General features: G+C 45.2%; 9 non-coding genes across 9 annotated transcripts; 7 read left to right on the forward strand and 2 right to left on the reverse strand.

The window, feature by feature from the left end:
* Positions 1-3,328: 3,328 nt before the first annotated feature.
* Trnaq-uug (transfer RNA glutamine (anticodon UUG)) lies at positions 3,329-3,400 on the forward strand. The gene has a single exon. It is a non-coding gene; the product is annotated as a tRNA-Gln (tRNA).
* Positions 3,401-4,525: 1,125 nt separating this feature from the next.
* Positions 4,526-4,597, forward strand: Trnaq-uug (transfer RNA glutamine (anticodon UUG)). The gene has a single exon. It is a non-coding gene; the product is annotated as a tRNA-Gln (tRNA).
* Positions 4,598-5,095: 498 nt separating this feature from the next.
* On the reverse strand, positions 5,096-5,167 carry Trnap-ugg (transfer RNA proline (anticodon UGG)). The gene has a single exon. It is a non-coding gene; the product is annotated as a tRNA-Pro (tRNA).
* Positions 5,168-5,722: 555 nt separating this feature from the next.
* On the forward strand, positions 5,723-5,794 carry Trnaq-uug (transfer RNA glutamine (anticodon UUG)). Its single transcript has one exon. It is a non-coding gene; the product is annotated as a tRNA-Gln (tRNA).
* Positions 5,795-6,292: 498 nt separating this feature from the next.
* On the reverse strand, positions 6,293-6,364 carry Trnap-ugg (transfer RNA proline (anticodon UGG)). The gene has a single exon. It is a non-coding gene; the product is annotated as a tRNA-Pro (tRNA).
* Positions 6,365-6,919: 555 nt separating this feature from the next.
* Positions 6,920-6,991, forward strand: Trnaq-uug (transfer RNA glutamine (anticodon UUG)). The gene has a single exon. It is a non-coding gene; the product is annotated as a tRNA-Gln (tRNA).
* Positions 6,992-8,116: 1,125 nt separating this feature from the next.
* Trnaq-uug (transfer RNA glutamine (anticodon UUG)) lies at positions 8,117-8,188 on the forward strand. Its single transcript has one exon. It is a non-coding gene; the product is annotated as a tRNA-Gln (tRNA).
* A 1,120-nt stretch (positions 8,189-9,308) lies between these two features.
* Positions 9,309-9,380, forward strand: Trnaq-uug (transfer RNA glutamine (anticodon UUG)). Its single transcript has one exon. It is a non-coding gene; the product is annotated as a tRNA-Gln (tRNA).
* An 8,105-nt stretch (positions 9,381-17,485) lies between these two features.
* Trnaq-uug (transfer RNA glutamine (anticodon UUG)) lies at positions 17,486-17,557 on the forward strand. The gene has a single exon. It is a non-coding gene; the product is annotated as a tRNA-Gln (tRNA).
* The last annotated feature ends 121 nt before the right edge of the window (positions 17,558-17,678 follow it).

Genomic DNA, 17,678 nt, shown 5'->3' on the forward strand with positions numbered 1-17,678 from the left:
ATGCTGAAACTAAAGGACAGGGCGCTCTGATCTTTCTAGATTTTGAGAAGGCTTATGACAGTGTACGTCATAATTTCCTCTTTCAAAGCATGAAGAAACTAGGATTTGGACCTCATTTCATAGAATTAATTCGCAAACTTACTACAAACGCCTCTTCACGGATTCTCATTAATGGCCATTTTACAAAAGAAGTTTCCATCGAGCAGTCCATCCGCCAAGGATGTCCTCTCTCAATGATTTTGTACGCCATTGCAGTAGAGCCGCTCCTGAACAACTTAGTGCATAGCGGGATCGGGCTTAGCGTCGAGTCTGTCACTATCCCATGCATTGCGTATGCTGACGATATATGCGTAACTGTGTCATCATCGCAACAACTTCTGTCAGCAGCAACTCTTCTACAAACATTCACGTTTCTTTCAGGAGCAACACTCAATAGAACTAAAACCACAGTTTTGCAGATCGGTGGCGGTATCGGAGACATATCCCATGTTACCTGGTGCAAGGTAAAGGATTCTCACACAACCCTCGGTGTTACTTTTGAAGCCAAACCAGACAAATTCCTGACGAAGAACTGGTCACACATGCTTCATAAATTACGTGCTGCTTTGATGCTTCACTCCGACCGTGACTTGAACATACTACAGAAAGTTAAGACCATCGAGATCGCCATTACGAGCAAGATGAATTATTTGGCGCAAATTCTTCCGATCTCCGACCACCTAGCCAAGAGTATACAACAAGCGTTATGTTGGTTTATTTTTAGGGGGCATATTTTCAAAGTTCAATTCGATACCTTAACCTTACCTTCGTCCAAAGGTGGCCTTAACCTCATTAAAGTACACAAAAAATGTGTCACCCTGCTCCTAAATCGCATCAGGAAGGAGTTTCGTACCCGGAGGACCAGTCTCATCAGAAACCTCATTCAGCGGTGGAAACCTCATAGCTTGGACCCACCCGTTAATATCGCCGGCATTCCACTTTATTACCGACATGTGCGACTATACTACATGGAAATGAGCTACATTCGACACAACATCGTCGATACCGGAAGCCTGACGAACAGGAAGCTTTATGAGCTTCTCATGACAACAAACCACAGGAATCGTCTCGAAGAAAAATATCCACATACACATTGGAGTATAATATGGCGGAATGTGCATAACGACATGTTACCATCACGCGTCATAGCAGACTGGTATCTCACAGTCAACGATAAAGTAGCAACGAATGAAAAGCTACATAAAATAGGCCTTCAACCACCGCCCAACTGTGACGCATGCGGAAGAGTCGATACGCTCCTTCATAGGTTCACTTGCGGACATGCAGAAGAAATTACAACATTTCTTCGTCAACGATTGTCAGTGATAGACCGTACGACGCCCAGTGGTGTAGACCTTTTAGAGATCATTCAGCCACAAAAACTGAGGTATCCACGAGCAAAAAACAACGCTACAACGTGGATCATGGGCCACACAGCATCGTTTATTATGCAGAATAGGCATGCTACTTTTCTAGACTATTATTCTTACATAGAAATTGAACACTTTAAAATAAGCCAACATTGTGACTATAGGAGGATATTTGGAAATATGCTGAAAATCATAATTAACGGTTAAATGCTTCAAATACAATATTTGGATAGTAGAGGTTGCCAGTTGCCTGTATGTATGAATCCTATTTGCTTCCTGGGACTTTATTTCTTGCCGGAATTTTACGATACTATTCAGATGCTCACCAATGCAGAAGGCATTTTTTTTCCTTCCCATTTTCCTCTCAACATTTTCCTCTCTCGCAGAGCAGCTGAGCAACTTTCCTTTCGATAATGATGTGATAGTCTTTTGTGCACCTCAAGAAGACATTTCCTTTCTTTTCTTATATTGCGCAACGGCAGCCTAGAACTCATAAATAATATGTTCATTCTATTTTCATTACGAATCGAAGCACATGTTTATTTTTCCCTTCATAAAAAAATAAAATAAAAAAAAGATGGTAGAGCACTAAAAAAACAAAAAAAACAAAAAAAAGATGGTAGAGCATTTGCCCGCGAAAGGCAAAAAAAAAAAAATCCCAGGGTCGTGGGTTCGAGCCACACGCTGGGAGGATCGGAATTTGGTTCCATAAAAAAAAAAAAAAAAAAATGGTGTAATGGTTAGCACTCTGGACTTTGAATCCAGCGATCCGAGTTCGAGTCTCGGTGGAACCTGATTCAGTGTTTTGCGATCGTTTCTAGAAACGTGTACGATCTGGCAGTTGGAATTGTATATGCAAAATTTTAGCTAGGATCATGTAATGCAAATTGTTAATAGCAGTCCACACGTGAATGGGGAACGCTCCAAATGCTTATGCTTTTGCTACTAGGATTAATAACGGAACGTAAGGGGTTCAACTGCGAGAAGACGACCTCAGCTGCTTCTCCCAGCAACTCTCCGTTTTGGGTGCTGCATGCACATGCATTTAACAAACGTGCATGCGATGTACTAGTTCCTGGGAAACGAATAGAATCGTTGTACGTGTCAGTCTTTAGGTATAGATATAAGTAATCGAAGACGGCTTAATCCTGCTTCGTAGATTGCTTTCCACAAGACGCACTTGCCAGTATCATTGGCCGGTGGCCCGACATGCAGTTTGCCCTGTTTCATGGCTTACTTTCAGAGACTCGCTAGTTTATCGTAGTGCTTGGTTGTCGCGAAAGTGAAAAGTAGGGCCTGTCCGGCATTTGAACCTGGGACCTCCTGCACCCAAAGCAGGAATCATACCCCTAGACCAACAGGCCGCAAAAGTAAGCAGCTGTGCACCCCGCCACCTACTGAGATCTTGCCGCACTTGCTATTGAAGCATCCAATCTGGACCATATTCTCAAAGAGGTTTCTTAATCCGACACCTACAACATGAGCTGTGCTGAGGACCAATGTAGTTGAAGGCTGAAAGAGCTGCTTGAGTTGTGAGACAGTATGTCGATCGTGTGAAGTGCAAATGTAATCGTGTCAAGCACCATCAGCAGACTACGTAGCGTTGTGTGACAGCACGTACTTTTCGACAGTACTCTGTGTCCATAGCTGTTGTCATAGCTAGGCTGCTTCTAGCACAAAGCATCCACCATACGAAAGTGGCTGTTCCGCGATTTTGATTACCTGACCCTTCGACATCACTTCATGTACGAATACTGGCAAGAATTCTCGCTACATTCGAAGTTGTTCCCTCCACTTTCAACCTACTTGGTTGCTTCATTTGCCACGCAAACACTTCCTGAGGACGCTACATGAAATAAATCGCAGCTTACCGGTTTAATGACATGATGCTGCTCAGTTTACGTCCGCTAGAGGCATACGGTTCCATGGTGTAATGGTTAGCACTCCGGACTTTGAATCCAGCGATCCGAGTTCGAGTCTCGGTGGAACCTGATTCAGTGTTTTGCGATCGTTTCTAGAAACGTGTACGATCTGGCAGTTGGAATTGTTTATGCAAAATTTTAGCTAGGATCATGTAATGCAAATTGTTAATAGCAGTCCACACGTGAATGGGGAACGCTCCAAATGCTTATGCTTTTGCTGCTAGGATTAATAACGGAACGTAAGGGGTTCAACTGCGAGAAGACGACCTCAGCTGCTTCTCCCAGCATCTCTCCGTTTTGGGTGCTGCATGCACATGCATTTAACAAACGTGTATGCGATGTACTAGTTCCTGGGAAACGAATAGAATCGTTGTACGTGTCAGTCTTTAGGTATAGATATAAGTAATCGAAGACGGCTTAATCCTGCTTCGTAGATTGCTTTCCACAAGACGCACTTGCCAGTATCATTGGCCGGTGGCCTGACATGCAGTTTGCCCCGTTGCATGGCTTACTTTCAGAGACTCGCTAGTTTATCGTAGTGCTTGGTTGTCGCGAAAGTGAAAAGTAGGGCCTGTCCAGCATTTCAACCCGGGACCTCCTGCACCCAAAGCAGGAATCATACCCCTAGACCAACAGGCCGCAAATGTAAGCAGCTGTGCACCCCGCCACCTACTGAGATCTTGCCGCACTTGCTATTGAAGCATCCAATCTGGACCATATTTTCAAAGAGGTTTCTTAATCCGACACCTACAACATGAGCTGTGCTGAGGACCAATGTAGTTGAAGTCTGAAAGAGCTGCTTCACTTGTGAGACAGTATGTCGATCGTGTGAAGTGCAAATGTAATCGTGTCAAGCACCATCAGCCCACTACGTAGCGTTGTGTGACAGCACGTACTTTTCGACAGTACTCTGTGTCCATAGCTGTTTTCATAGCTAGGCTGCTTCCAGCACAAAGCATCCACCATACGAAAGTGGCTGTTCCGCGATTTTGATTACCTGACCCTTCGACATCACTTCATGTACGAATACTGGCAAGAATTCTCGCTACATTCGAAGTTGTTCCCTCCAATTTCAACCTACTTGGTTGCTTCATTTGCCACGCAAACACTTCCTGAGGACGCTACATGTAATAAATCGGAGCTTACCGGTTTAATGACATGACGATGCTCACATTAAGACCGCTAGAGGCACCCGGTTCCATGGTGTAATGGTTAGCACTCTGGACTTTGAATCCAGCGATCCGAGTTCGAGTCTCGGTCGAACCTGGTTCAGTGTTTTGCGATCGTTTCTAGAAACGTGTACGAGCTGGCAGTTGGAATTGTATATGCAAAATTTTAGCTAGGATCATGTAATGCAAATTGTTAATAGCAGTCCACACGTGAATGGGGAACGCTCCAAATGCTTATGCTTTTGCTACTAGGATTAATAACGGAACGTAAGGGGTTCAACTGCGAGAAGACGACCTCAGATGCTTCTCCCAGCATCTCTCCGTTTTGGGTTTTGCATGCACATGCATTTAACAAACGTGCATGCGATGTACTAGTTCCTGGGAATCGAATAGAATCGTTGTACGTGTCAGTCTTTAGGTATAGATATAAGTAATCGAAGACGGCTTAATCCTGCTTCGTAGATTGCTTTCCACAAGACGCACTTGCCAGTATCATTGGCCGGTGGCCCGACATGCAGTTGGCCCCGTTGCATGGCTTACTTTCAGAGACTCGCTAGTTTATCGTAGCGCTTGGTTGTCGCGAAAGTGAAAAGTAGGGCCTGTCCGGCATTTGAACCCGGGACCTCCTGCACCCAAAGCAGGAATCATACCCCTAGACCAACAGGCCGCAAAAGTAAGGAGCTGTGCACCCCGCCACCTACTGAGGTCTTGCCGCACTTGCTATTGAAGCATCCAATCTGGACCATATTCTCAAAGAGGTTTCTTAATCCGACACCTACAACATGAGCTGTGCTGAGGACCAATGTAGTTGAAGGCTGAAAGAGCTGCTTGAGTTGTGAGACAGTATGTCGATCGTGTGAAGTGCAAATGTAATCGTGTCAAGCACCATCAGCAGACTACGTAGCGTTGTGTGACAGCACGTACTTTTCGACAGTACTCTGTGTCCATAGCTGTTGTCATAGCTAGGCTGCTTCTAGCACAAAGCATCCACCATACGAAAGTGGCTGTTCCGCGATTTTGATTACCTGACCCTTCGACATCACTTAATGTACGAATACTGGCAAGAATTCTCGCTACATTCGAAGTTGTTCCCTCCACTTTCAACCTACTTGGTTGCTTCATTTGCCACGCAAACACTTCCTGAGGACGCTACATGAAATAAATCGCAGCTTACCGGTTTAATGACATGATGCTGCTCAGTTTACGTCCGCTAGAGGCATACGGTTCCATGGTGTAATGGTTAGCACTCCGGACTTTGAATCCAGCGATCCGAGTTCGAGTCTCGGTGGAACCTGATTCAGTGTTTTGCGATCGTTTCTAGAAACGTGTACGATCTGGCAGTTGGAATTGTATATGCAAAATTTTAGCTAGGATCATGTAATGCAAATTGTTAATAGCAGTCCACACGTGAATGGGGAACGCTCCAAATGCTTATGCTTTTGCTACTAGGATTAATAACGGAACGTAAGGGGTTCAACTGCGAGAAGACGACCTCAGCTGCTTCTCCCAGCATCTCTCCGTTTTGGGTGCTCCATGCACATGCATTTAACAAACGTGTATGCGATGTACTAGTTCCTGGGAAACGAATAGAATCGTTGTACGTGTCAGTCTTTAGGTATAGATATAAGTAATCGAAGACGGCTTAATCCTGCTTCGTAGATTGCTTTCCACAAGACGCACTTGCCAGTATCATTGGCCGGTGGCCCGACATGCAGTTTGCCCTGTTTCATGGCTTACTTTCAGAGACTCGCTAGTTTATCGTAGTGCTTGGTTGTCGCGAAAGTGAAAAGTAGGGCCTGTCCGGCATTTGAACCCGGGACCTCCTGCACCCAAAGCAGGAATCATACCCCTAGACCAACAGACCGCAAAAGTAAGCAGCTGTGCACCCCGCCACCTACTGAGATCTTGCCGCACTTGCTATTGAAGCATCCAATCTGGACCATATTCTCAAAGAGGTTTCTTAATCCGACACCTACAACATGAGCTGTGCAGAGGACCAATGTAGTTGAAGGCTGAAAGAGCTGCTTGAGTTGTGAGACAGTATGTCGATCGTGTGAAGTGCAAATGTAATCGTGTCAAGCACCATCAGCAGACTACGTAGCGTTGTGTGACAGCACGTACTTTTCGACAGTACTCTGTGTCCATAGCTGTTGTCATAGCTAGGCTGCTTCTAGCACAAAGCATCCACCATACGAAAGTGGCTGTTCCGCGATTTTGATTACCTGACCCTTCGACATCACTTAATGTACGAATACTGGCAAGAATTCTCGCTACATTCGAAGTTGTTCCCTCCACTTTCAACCTACTTGGTTGCTTCATTTGCCACGCAAACACTTCCTGAGGACGCTACATGAAATAAATCGCAGCTTACCGGTTTAATGACATGATGCTGCTCAGTTTACGTCCGCTAGAGGCATACGGTTCCATGGTGTAATGGTTAGCACTCCGGACTTTGAATCCAGCGATCCGAGTTCGAGTCTCGGTGGAACCTGATTCAGTGTTTTGCGATCGTTTCTAGAAACGTGTACGATCTGGCAGTTGGAATTGTATATGCAAAATTTGAGCTAGGATCATGTAATGCAAATTGTTAATAGCAGTCCACACGTGAATGGGGAACGCTCCAAATGCTTATGCTTTTGCTACTAGGATTAATAACGGAACGTAAGGGGTTCAACTGCGAGAAGACGACCTCAGCTGCTTCTCCCAGCATCTCTCCGTTTTGGGTGCTGCATGCACATGTATTTAACAAACGTGCATGCGATGTACTAGTTCCTGGGAAACGAATAGAATCGTTGTACGTGTCAGTCTTTAGGTATAGATATAAGTAATCGAAGACGGCTTAATCCTGCTTCGTAGATTGCTTTCCACAAGACGCACTTGCCAGTATCATTGGCCGGTGGCCTGACATGCAGTTTGCCCCGTTGCATGGCTTACTTTCAGAGACTCGCTAGTTTAGCGTAGTGCTTGGTTGTCGCGAAAGTGAAAAGTAGGGCCTGTCCGGCATTTCAACCCGGGACCTCCTGCACCCAAAGCAGGAATCATACCCCTAGACCAACAGGCCGCAAAAGTAAGCAGCTGTGCACCCCGCCACCTACTGAGATCTTGCCGCACTTGCTATTGAAGCATCCAATCTTGACCATATTCTCAAAGAGGTTTCTTAATCCGACACCTACAACATGAGCTGTGCTGAGGACCAATGTAGTTGAAGGCTGAAAGAGCTGCTTCACTTGTGAGACAGTATGTCGATCGTGTGAAGTGCAAATGTAATCGTGTCAAGCACCATCAGCCCACTACGTAGCGTTGTGTGACAGCACGTACTTTTCGACAGTACTCTGTGTCCATAGCTGTTTTCATAGCTAGGCTGCTTCCAGCACAAAGCATCCACCATACGAAAGTGGCTGTTCCGCGATTTTGATTACCTGACCCTTCGACATCACTTCATGTACGAATACTGGCAAGAATTCTCGCTACATTCGAAGTTGTTCCCTCCACTTTCAACCTACTTGGTTGCTTCATTTGCCACGCAAACACTTCCTGAGGACGCTACATGTAATAAATCGGAGCATACCGGTTTAATGACATGACGATGCTCACATTAAGACCGCTAGAGGCACGCGGTTCCATGGTGTAATGGTTAGCACTCTGGACTTTGAATCCAGCGATCCGAGTTCGAGTCTCGGTGGAACCTGGTTCAGTGTTTTGCGATCGTTTCTAGAAACGTGTACGAGCTGGCAGTTGGAATTGTATATGCAAAATTTTAGCTAGGATCATGTAATGCAAATTGTTAATAGCAGTCCACACGTGAATGGGGAACGCTCCAAATGCTTATGCTTTTGCTACTAGGATTAATAACGGAACGTAAGGGGTTCAACTGCGAGAAGACGACCTCAGCTGCTTCTCCCAGCATCTCTCCGTTTTGGGTGCTCCATGCACATGCATTTAACAAACGTGTATGCGATGTACTAGTTCCTGGGAATCCAATAGAATCGTTGTACGTGTCAGTCTTTAGGTATAGATATAAGTAATCGAAGACGGCTTAATCCTGCTTCGTAGATTGCTTTCCACAAGACGCACTTGCCAGTATCATTGGCCGGTGGCCCGACATGCAGTTTGCCCCGTTGCATGGCTTACTTTCAGAGACTCGCTAGTTTAGCGTAGTGCTTGGTTGTCGCGAAAGTGAAAAGTAGGGCCTGTCCGGCATTTCAACCCGGGACCTCCTGCACCCAAAGCAGGAATCATACCCCTAGACCAACAGGCCGCAAAAGTAAGCAGCTGTGCACCACCTACTGAGATCTTGCCGCACTTGCTATTGAAGCATCCAATCTGGACCATATTCTCAAAGAGGTTTCTTAATCCGACACCTACAACATGAGCTGTGCTAAGGACCAATGTAGTTGAAGTCTGAAAGAGCTGCTTCAGTTGTGAGACAGTATGTCGATCGTGTGAAGTGCAAATGTAATCGTGTCAAGCACCATCAGCCCACTACGTAGCGTTGTGTGACAGCACGTACTTTTCGACAGTACTCTGTGTCCATAGCTGTTTTCATAGCTAGGCTGCTTCCAGCACAAAGCATCCACCATACGAAAGTGGCTGTTCCGCGATTTTGATTACCTGACCCTTCGACATCACTTCATGTACGAATACTGGCAAGAATTCTCGCTACATTCGAAGTTGTTCCCTCCACTTTCAACCTACTTGGTTGCTTCATTTGCCACGCAAACACTTCCTGAGGACGCTACATGAAATAAATCGCAGCTTACCGGTTTAATGACATGATGCTGCTCAGTTTACGTCCGCTAGAGGCATACGGTTCCATGGTGTAATGGTTAGCACTCTGGACTTTGAATCCAGCGATCCGAGTTCGAGTCTCGGTGGAACCTGATTCAGTGTTTTGCGATCGTTTCTAGAAACGTGTACGATCTGGCAGTTGGAATTGTATATGCAAAATTTTAGCTAGGATCATGTAATGCAAATTGTTAATAGCAGTCCACACGTGAATGGGGAACGCTCCAAATGCTTATGCTTTTGCTACTAGGATTAATAACGGAACGTAAGGCGTTCAACTGCGAGAAGACGACCTCAGCTGCTTCTCCCAGCATCTCTCCGTTTTGGGTGCTCCATGCACATGCATTTAACAAACGTGTATGCGATGTACTAGTTCCTGGGAAACGAATAGAATCGTTGTACGTGTCAGTCTTTAGGTATAGATATAAGTAATCGAAGACGGCTTAATCCTGCTTCGTAGATTGCTTTCCACAAGACGCACTTGCCAGTATCATTGGCCGGTGGCCCGACATGCAGTTTGCCCTGTTTCATGGCTTACTTTCAGAGACTCGCTAGTTTATCGTAGTGCTTGGTTGTCGCGAAAGTGAAAAGTAGGGCCTGTCCGGCATTTGAACCCGGAACCTCCTGCACCCAAAGCAGGAACATACCCCTAGACCAACAGGCCGCAAAAGTAAGCAGCTGTGCACCCCGCCACCTACTGAGATCTTGCCGCACTTGCTATTGAAGCATCCAATCTGGACCATATTCTCAAAGAGGTTTCTTAATCCGACACCTACAACATGAGCTGTGCAGAGGACCAATGTAGTTGAAGGCTGAAAGAGCTGCTTGAGTTGTGAGACAGTATGTCGATCGTGTGAAGTGCAAATGTAATCGTGTCAAGCATCATCAGCAGACTACGTAGCGTTGTGTGACAGCACGTACTTTTCGACAGTACTCTGTGTCCATAGCTGTTGTCATAGCTAGGCTGCTTCTAGCACAAAGCATCCACCATACGAAAGTGGCTGTTCCGCGATTTTGATTACCTGACCCTTCGACATCACTTAATGTACGAATACTGGCAAGAATTCTCGCTACATTCGAAGTTGTTCCCTCCACTTTCAACCTACTTGGTTGCTTCATTTGCCACGCAAACACTTCCTGAGGACGCTACATGAAATAAATCGCAGCTTACCGGTTTAATGACATGATGCTGCTCAGTTTACGTCCGCTAGAGGCATACGGTTCCAGTTGCGAGTCAGCCGCCGAGCGGGACGGACGTGTGGCGGAGCTGGACGTCTGGCTGTAGTAAACACAGGCTGAGTCGCTGCGTTTGAGGTTAGTGGTGCTGCTAAGCCGCTATTCGTGTTGCACTTGTATTCATGAAGTTCTAGAATGAATGGGTCGAATTATTTGAGGAAAGACACAATCAAGTTTACTTTCGATCGAAATTTCGTTCGACCTAAAGCATTTGAAATTAAAGCATGGTTTATCGAAAAAGTATTGATTAACGGTGATGATGTTGTCGGAGTTTATCTCTCGTTTGTGACAAATGCTGTGTATCTGAAGATGAAAAGTCCAGAATTATGTAGTTCCATTGTGGCTCGTTGCGGTGGTAGCGTGAAGTTTAATCATTCTGATGGGAATGTGAGTGACGTTGCTGTTAGTCATGCTGGGTACGGGATTCGTACGATCAGAGTGTTTGAGCTCCCTTTTGAAATTCCGCCCGAAGAACTTAATGTTGCCCTTCGGCCTTATGGCAGAATTATTTCCAATGTGGCAGAAAGGTGGTCTGAAGCTCATATGTTTCCTGTCTTGAATGGCGTAAGGCAAATTAAGATTGAATTACAGAAGCATGTCCCCTCTTATCTTAATATTTGTGGGTATCGTGCTTTGATTATCTATGATGGGCAACCGCGGACTTGCGCTTTATGCAATTCCACGGAACACATTCGTGCAGAATGTTCACGGAGGCGTGTCCCGCAGTTACCGCGTGACGAGGTGCCGAGTTCCGGCCCTGTTGTTGGTATGAAGTTGTCATACGCTGCCGCTGCTGACTTCCGCAGCCGAGGCGAGTCGGTGCCGCCTGTGCGCGGGGAGCCTGCTGCCTCGCGGGCGGTTGTCGATGATACTCCGGCTTCAAGCTCTAGATTTGCGGATGGTCTGCCGATCAGCTCCGCGCCCCTTGAATCTATGCCGACGCCAACTTTTTCCAACTCTCCCACTGTGGTTGCTCGTTCTTCCGCGGACTCGGCCGAAGATCCCCAAATACCCGCAACGGAGGTTTCCTTGCGTCGTCAGGATTCCCACCAACGTGAGGATATTGCCACTAGCTTCCGAGGAGTGGACGCTCCAGGCATCCACTCTGCGGGAACTATGAACGATGATAGCAATCTGGACATTGGTTTCACGTTGGCGCCCACAGAAGACACTTGCGTCAAGGAAACCACAACGAGCGATAGTGTAGAATTGGAGACTGGGTTGCTACCAGTGGGAGCCATGGAAAAAGATGCGCCTCCTTCTGCCGTTGTGGAATGCGATACGCGGACTTTTGTCCGAAAAAAGGAACAGGCGACGTCAGACGTATCATCCGGTACTTCTCCTGACAGGTCGCAAACTTCATCTCCTGCTAGATCGCCGAAGAGATCTTCGAAGAAAGGCAAGAAGAGGAGATTGGCACACAAAGCAGCAGAGAGTTTAGCTCCTGCATTGCGGGAAAAGTTAAAACATTTAAGGGATAATGAACGACTACGAGAACAATGCCCAGTAGCACGAGTTAACGAGTGTACTGAAGCGGAGATGAGTCGTGCCGATGCAGATGATCTTCAACAACAACCTCGCGCACCGCTTGGCGTCGCAGGTTTGCAGACCGGCACTACTATGGATGTAGACCGAACTGTCTCAGAAAAAGGACTTGACTGGGCCGATGCCCAAGAAGATCGCACCGACCAAGGAATGGAGATGGACCTGACACATGCTAGTGGCATTTAATTTTTTTTTTAATGTCTATTTTTCTTTCTGACAGACAGAATGGAATGGTACAGACGTGACTCTGCATGGGGTATACTTCATTAGCCAATTTCTTTTACCTGCACCTATGCCAACGGAACTGACATATAATGTGACCACGATCAATATAAATCGGATTCGCAGTGAAACGAAAGTCGCTTCTTTAAAAGATTTCCTTTACCAGTCGGATACTGATATAGCCCTCCTACAGGAATTTAATGTCCACAACTTTTATGTCCCAGGTTTTCAAGAGATTTTAAATATTGCACCGGAAGCCACATGTGGGACTGCGGTCCTTGTCAAAGATGGTATTGATGTGAAGGATATCTGTCTGTTAGAAAATGGGAGGGGCATCAGTTGTAAAATTTTTACTACTACTGTTTTAAATGTATATGTCCCCTCTGGTAACAACGCTAGAGATGATAGGGCTAATTTTTTTAAGAACGATATGGTCTATTTACTTAAGGGGAATCCGGCGGAAGCTTTAATCGGTGGTGACTTTAATTGTGTACTTCACAAAAAGGATCAGCGACCAAATTTTAACTTCTCCAGGGAACTGGCGGCTTTGGTGACAAACATGAAGTGGACAGACGTGTGGGAAAGCAAATACCCCACGTTAGTCAAATTTACGTACATCAGTAGTCGCTCGCAAAGCAGAATAGACAGAATATACGTCACAGCAAACCTGGAAAATAAAATCAGTAGTATCGAAGTAATTCCCACTACCTTTTCGGACCATCTCGCAGTGAAATGCAGCATTCGGTTTCAGAAGCAAGGAACGTATTGGGGTCGCCCCTTATGGAAGCTGAATACCCATATGTTGTTCGAGGGTGCCCTATCAAGAACAGTAGCGGAGGTATGGCAGGCTGCTCTACGTATGCGCCATAAATACAGCTCTCGCCTTGCGTGGTGGACCTCATGTGCTAAAAAGAAATTGAGATCATCCCTAATAGCTTACGGGAGGGAGCGAGCAATGTGGTCTCGCAATACCGTTGAATTTTACTATACATGCTTAAGGGAACTATCAGCTCAGCAGATGACTGATGAGGTTTTCATTGAAATAAAGAAGATCAAGGCTCACCTCATAAGTCTCAAGCGACAACAGCTGGAGGGTTTAAAAATTAAATCTCGTGTCCCGACAACGGTGGAGGACGAAAACGCATCGCTGTACCACTTACTCGAACATGAAAGAAATAGAAGACGAGCGTTTATTGCTTGTCTTAGAGTGGGCGATAACCGGGTGCTGACGGAACACTCTGACATTTTAAATGCAGTTTATGGATTTTATCGTACGTTATATACTGATACCCGGTATAACCTAGACTGTGCGAACGATTTGCTACGAACTACAGGTATCGACAACGTTATCAATGACGAGGACAATGTGTCCCTTACCACTGCGATCACATATGAGGAGGTGTTTGATATACTTAAATATTCGCCTACCCGTAAGTCCCCAGGGCCTGATGGCTTGCCTGTAGAGTTTTATTGTAAATTTTGGCCTCTCATCGGTAATCAATTCACAGAAGTGATAAATGAAGTGTTGCAAGGTGTTACTGTTCCACGCGAGTTCAAAGAAAGCGTAACTGTGCTAATACCAAAAGGAAGGAACGCGACAGTTAAAGATCTCAATCAATTGAGACCAATATGTTTGATGAACTCGGATTATAAAATAATTGCACGTGTACTGAAGGAAAGACTGAGACCTCTAATGGAGAAGATCATAGGTGACCACCAAACCTGTCTCTCGGGGCGGAATATTTTTAAAACTGTTTGTGAATATAGGGATGTCTCTGCAATTTTTGCAACGTCATCCTCACCAGGAGGCCTTGCCTTTATCGACTTCTCAAAGGCTTTTGACAGGGTCAACCACTTATTTTTGTTCAGAACGTTGACCTATGTGGGTTTTAGTCAACATTTTGTGCAAGTTTTAATTAACATTGTTGAAGGCATCCAAACACAAGTGTCTGTAAATGGGCATTTCACTCCACCCATTGAAATTCGCAACGGCGTCCCGCAGGGAAGTCCTTTGTCAATGCTCCTGTATGTTGTTGCACTGGAGCCTTTACTAAGGAGACTCGATGTCGATCTTGAGGGCATCACGATATCTGGCGTTAACAACGTCACCAATGCATATGCTGATGACGTTGGAGTGGTTATTCGTAGTAACGAAGATTTAGAGAAATTAACTACGAATATTCAGATCTTTTGTGAAGCTACAGGCGCTAGGGTTAACGAGGTGAAGAGTTCGTTTTTAAATCTTAAAGGTCTTCAAGATGTCCGTTTGGAATGGGCACGCTCCGTCGATCGTCACACCGCTCTGGGTGTCACCTTTTACCGATGTCCGCTTCAGACCATGACCTACAATTGGAAGAAAGTACTGGATACAATCAGAGGAGCCACAATACTCAATCAGACCAGACATCTGAACATTAAACAACGAATCAGAATAATTAATTGGTCCATTTTATCAAAAGCTATATATATAGGTCAAATATTGCCAGTTTCGAAACCCATTGCCAAACGTATAATGAGTATCATTTGCCGATTTATATGGACAGGGAATATTTTTAGAGTAGCAGTCGGTACAGTTACGTTACCTTCCGCTGAAGGTGGCCTAGGTTTAACAGATATATGGCGGAAGACTACGGCGTTATATATAAAGAGGACCCTACAAATTATAGAAAAACATCCACATAGTATTACAGCCAGGCTGTATCGACTCCTACAGCCAGAAAATTTACGTCCACCCATAAATATAGGCGGAATTAATTATAAATTGAAATATATTCGCCAGTTCTTTTTAGAGATTAGCTACATGGACAGTATTGTCACGAATCCACAATCAAGGAATTGCAGGAAATTAATGGAACTCTTAACAACGAAAGAACATGTCAACAAAATGGAGTGCAGATATCCCGACAAAGACTGGAAAAGAATTTGGAAAAATATTAGTAATCGTGAACTGTCTTCCGACATTCAGGCAACCTGGTACCGAGTTGTTAATAACGTAGTTTCCACTAACGAAAAGTTGCACTCCATTGGTCTTAGTGACACGATTGTGTGCACCCGATGTGACGCAGTTGACACATTGATCCACCGCTTTCTCTGTGGCGGATACGCCGAAATATGGAGGGGACTCCAACGGCGGGTAGCCTTTATAACCAGAACTGTTAGTACTGAGATCAATGTTGAAAAATTACTCTTCCCCGATGGTGTTTTCTTCCCTGTCCAGAAAACCAATGCTGTGTTGTGGTTGTTTGGCAATTATGTACATTACGTTATATCTGAACACGGCAATGACCGTGTTTTAGAATACGAATTATACGAACGAGCAAAATATTATCAGATATGTACGCGCAGGGACCACAAAAAAACTTTTGGTAACATGTTACACATTCTGTTTCAGAGACAAGGGATTGGATAAACATCTTAATAGCCTCGTCTACGAAAAATGTAGTCACAGGCCAAAGTAGGGGATCGCTGTTGAGGGTGAAGTACGGTGGGGACTTCGTGTGCCCCAGGGCCGCTACGGTAGCCGTGAAGGCCTCGGACAGAACCCCGAAACGGCACTGCGGCTTCACACTTACTGCTGGATGAACCCCATATCTCCAGCAACTACTTTCATCTATGATGATTTTCCAGGATCTCGGTAATATCGGAAGGTGGTTTCGTTGCACACAATGCAGTGGAAGCTTCTTGCACGTGTTCCTCAGTTACAATCTTTCTATTTTTGTTTAATTTTTTTCAGTATGAAGCAAGAGTGACAATTTATTAATTCCCAAGAAGCCTTAATTTTTCAATTTTCAGTTCTACGGAGGAGAAGCCTCACATGGCGAAGAAGCCAAACATCATTTCATTTCCCTAACTGTCACAGTAAATTTGAAAAAAAAAAAATCAGTCGATATAGCATAGAAGCTCGCCGAAGAAGGCATAAAAGGAGAGCGAATGGATGGGCTGTGTGGGGAGAAGGGAGGCCCAAAAAAAAAAAAAAAAAAAAAAAAAAAAAAAAAAAAAAAAAAAAAATGGTGTAATGGTTAGCACTCTGGACTTTGAATCCAGCGATCCGAGTTCGAGTCTCGGTGGAACCTGATTCAGTGTTTTGCGATCGTTTCTAGAAACGTGTACGATCTGGCAGTTGGAATTGTATATGCAAAATTTTAGCTAGGATCATGTAATGCAAATTGTTAATAGCAGTCCACACGTGAATGGGGAACGCTCCAAATGCTTATGCTTTTGCTACTAGGATTAATAACGGAACGTAAGGGGTTCAACTGCGAGAAGACGACCTCAGCTGCTTCTCCCAGCATCTCTCCGTTTTGGGTGCTGCATGCACATGCATTTAACAAACGTGTATGCGATGTACTAGTTCCTGGGAAACGAATAGAATCGTTGTACGTGTCAGTCTTTAGGTATAGATATAAGTAATCGAAGACGGCTTAATCCTGCTTCGTAGATTGCTTTCCACAAGACGCACTTGCCAGTATCATTGGCCGGAGGCCCGACATGCAGTTTGCGCCGTTGCATGGCTTACTTTCAGAGACTCGCTAGTTTATCGTAGTGCTTGGTTGTCGCGAAAGTGAAAAGTAGGGCCTGTCCGGCATTTGAACCCGGGACCTCCTGCACCCAAAGCAGGAACATACCCCTAGACCAACAGGCCGCAAAAGTAAGCAGCTGTGCACCCCGCCACCTACTGAGATCTTGCCGCACTTGCTATTGAAGCATCCAATCTGGACCATATTCTCAAAGAGGTTTCTTAATCCGACACCTACAACATGAGCTGTGCTGAGGACCAATGTAGTTGAAGTCTGAAAGAGCTGCTTCAGTTGTGAGACAGTATGTCGATCGTGTGAAGTGCAAATGTAATCGTGTCAAGCACCATCAGCCCACTACGTAGCGTTGTGTGACAGCACGTACTTTTCGACAGTACTCTGTGTCCATAGCTGTTTTCATAGCTAGGCTGCTTCCAGCACAAAGCATCCACCATACGAAAGTGGCTGTTCCGCGATTTTGATTACCTGACCCTTCGACATCACTTAATGTACGAATACTGGCAAGAATTCTCGCTACATTCGAAGTTGTTCCCTCCACTTTCAACCTACTTGGTTGCTTCATTTGCCACGCAAACACTTCCTGAGGACGCTACATGAAATAAATCGCAGCTTACCGGTTTAATGACATGATGCTGCTCAGTTTACGTCCGCTAGAGGCATACGGTTCCATGGTATAATGGTTAGCACTCTGGACTTTGAATCCAGCGATCCGAGTTCGAGTCTCGGTGGAACCTGATTCAGTGTTTTGCGATCGTTTCTAGAAACGTGTACGATCTGGCAGTTGGAATTGTATATGCAAAATTTTAGCTAGGATCATGTAATGCAAATTGTTAATAGCAGTCCACACGTGAATGG

This window comes from Schistocerca gregaria, chromosome 3, assembly GCF_023897955.1.
Source record: "Schistocerca gregaria isolate iqSchGreg1 chromosome 3, iqSchGreg1.2, whole genome shotgun sequence".
Lineage (NCBI taxonomy): Eukaryota > Metazoa > Arthropoda > Insecta > Orthoptera > Acrididae > Schistocerca > Schistocerca gregaria.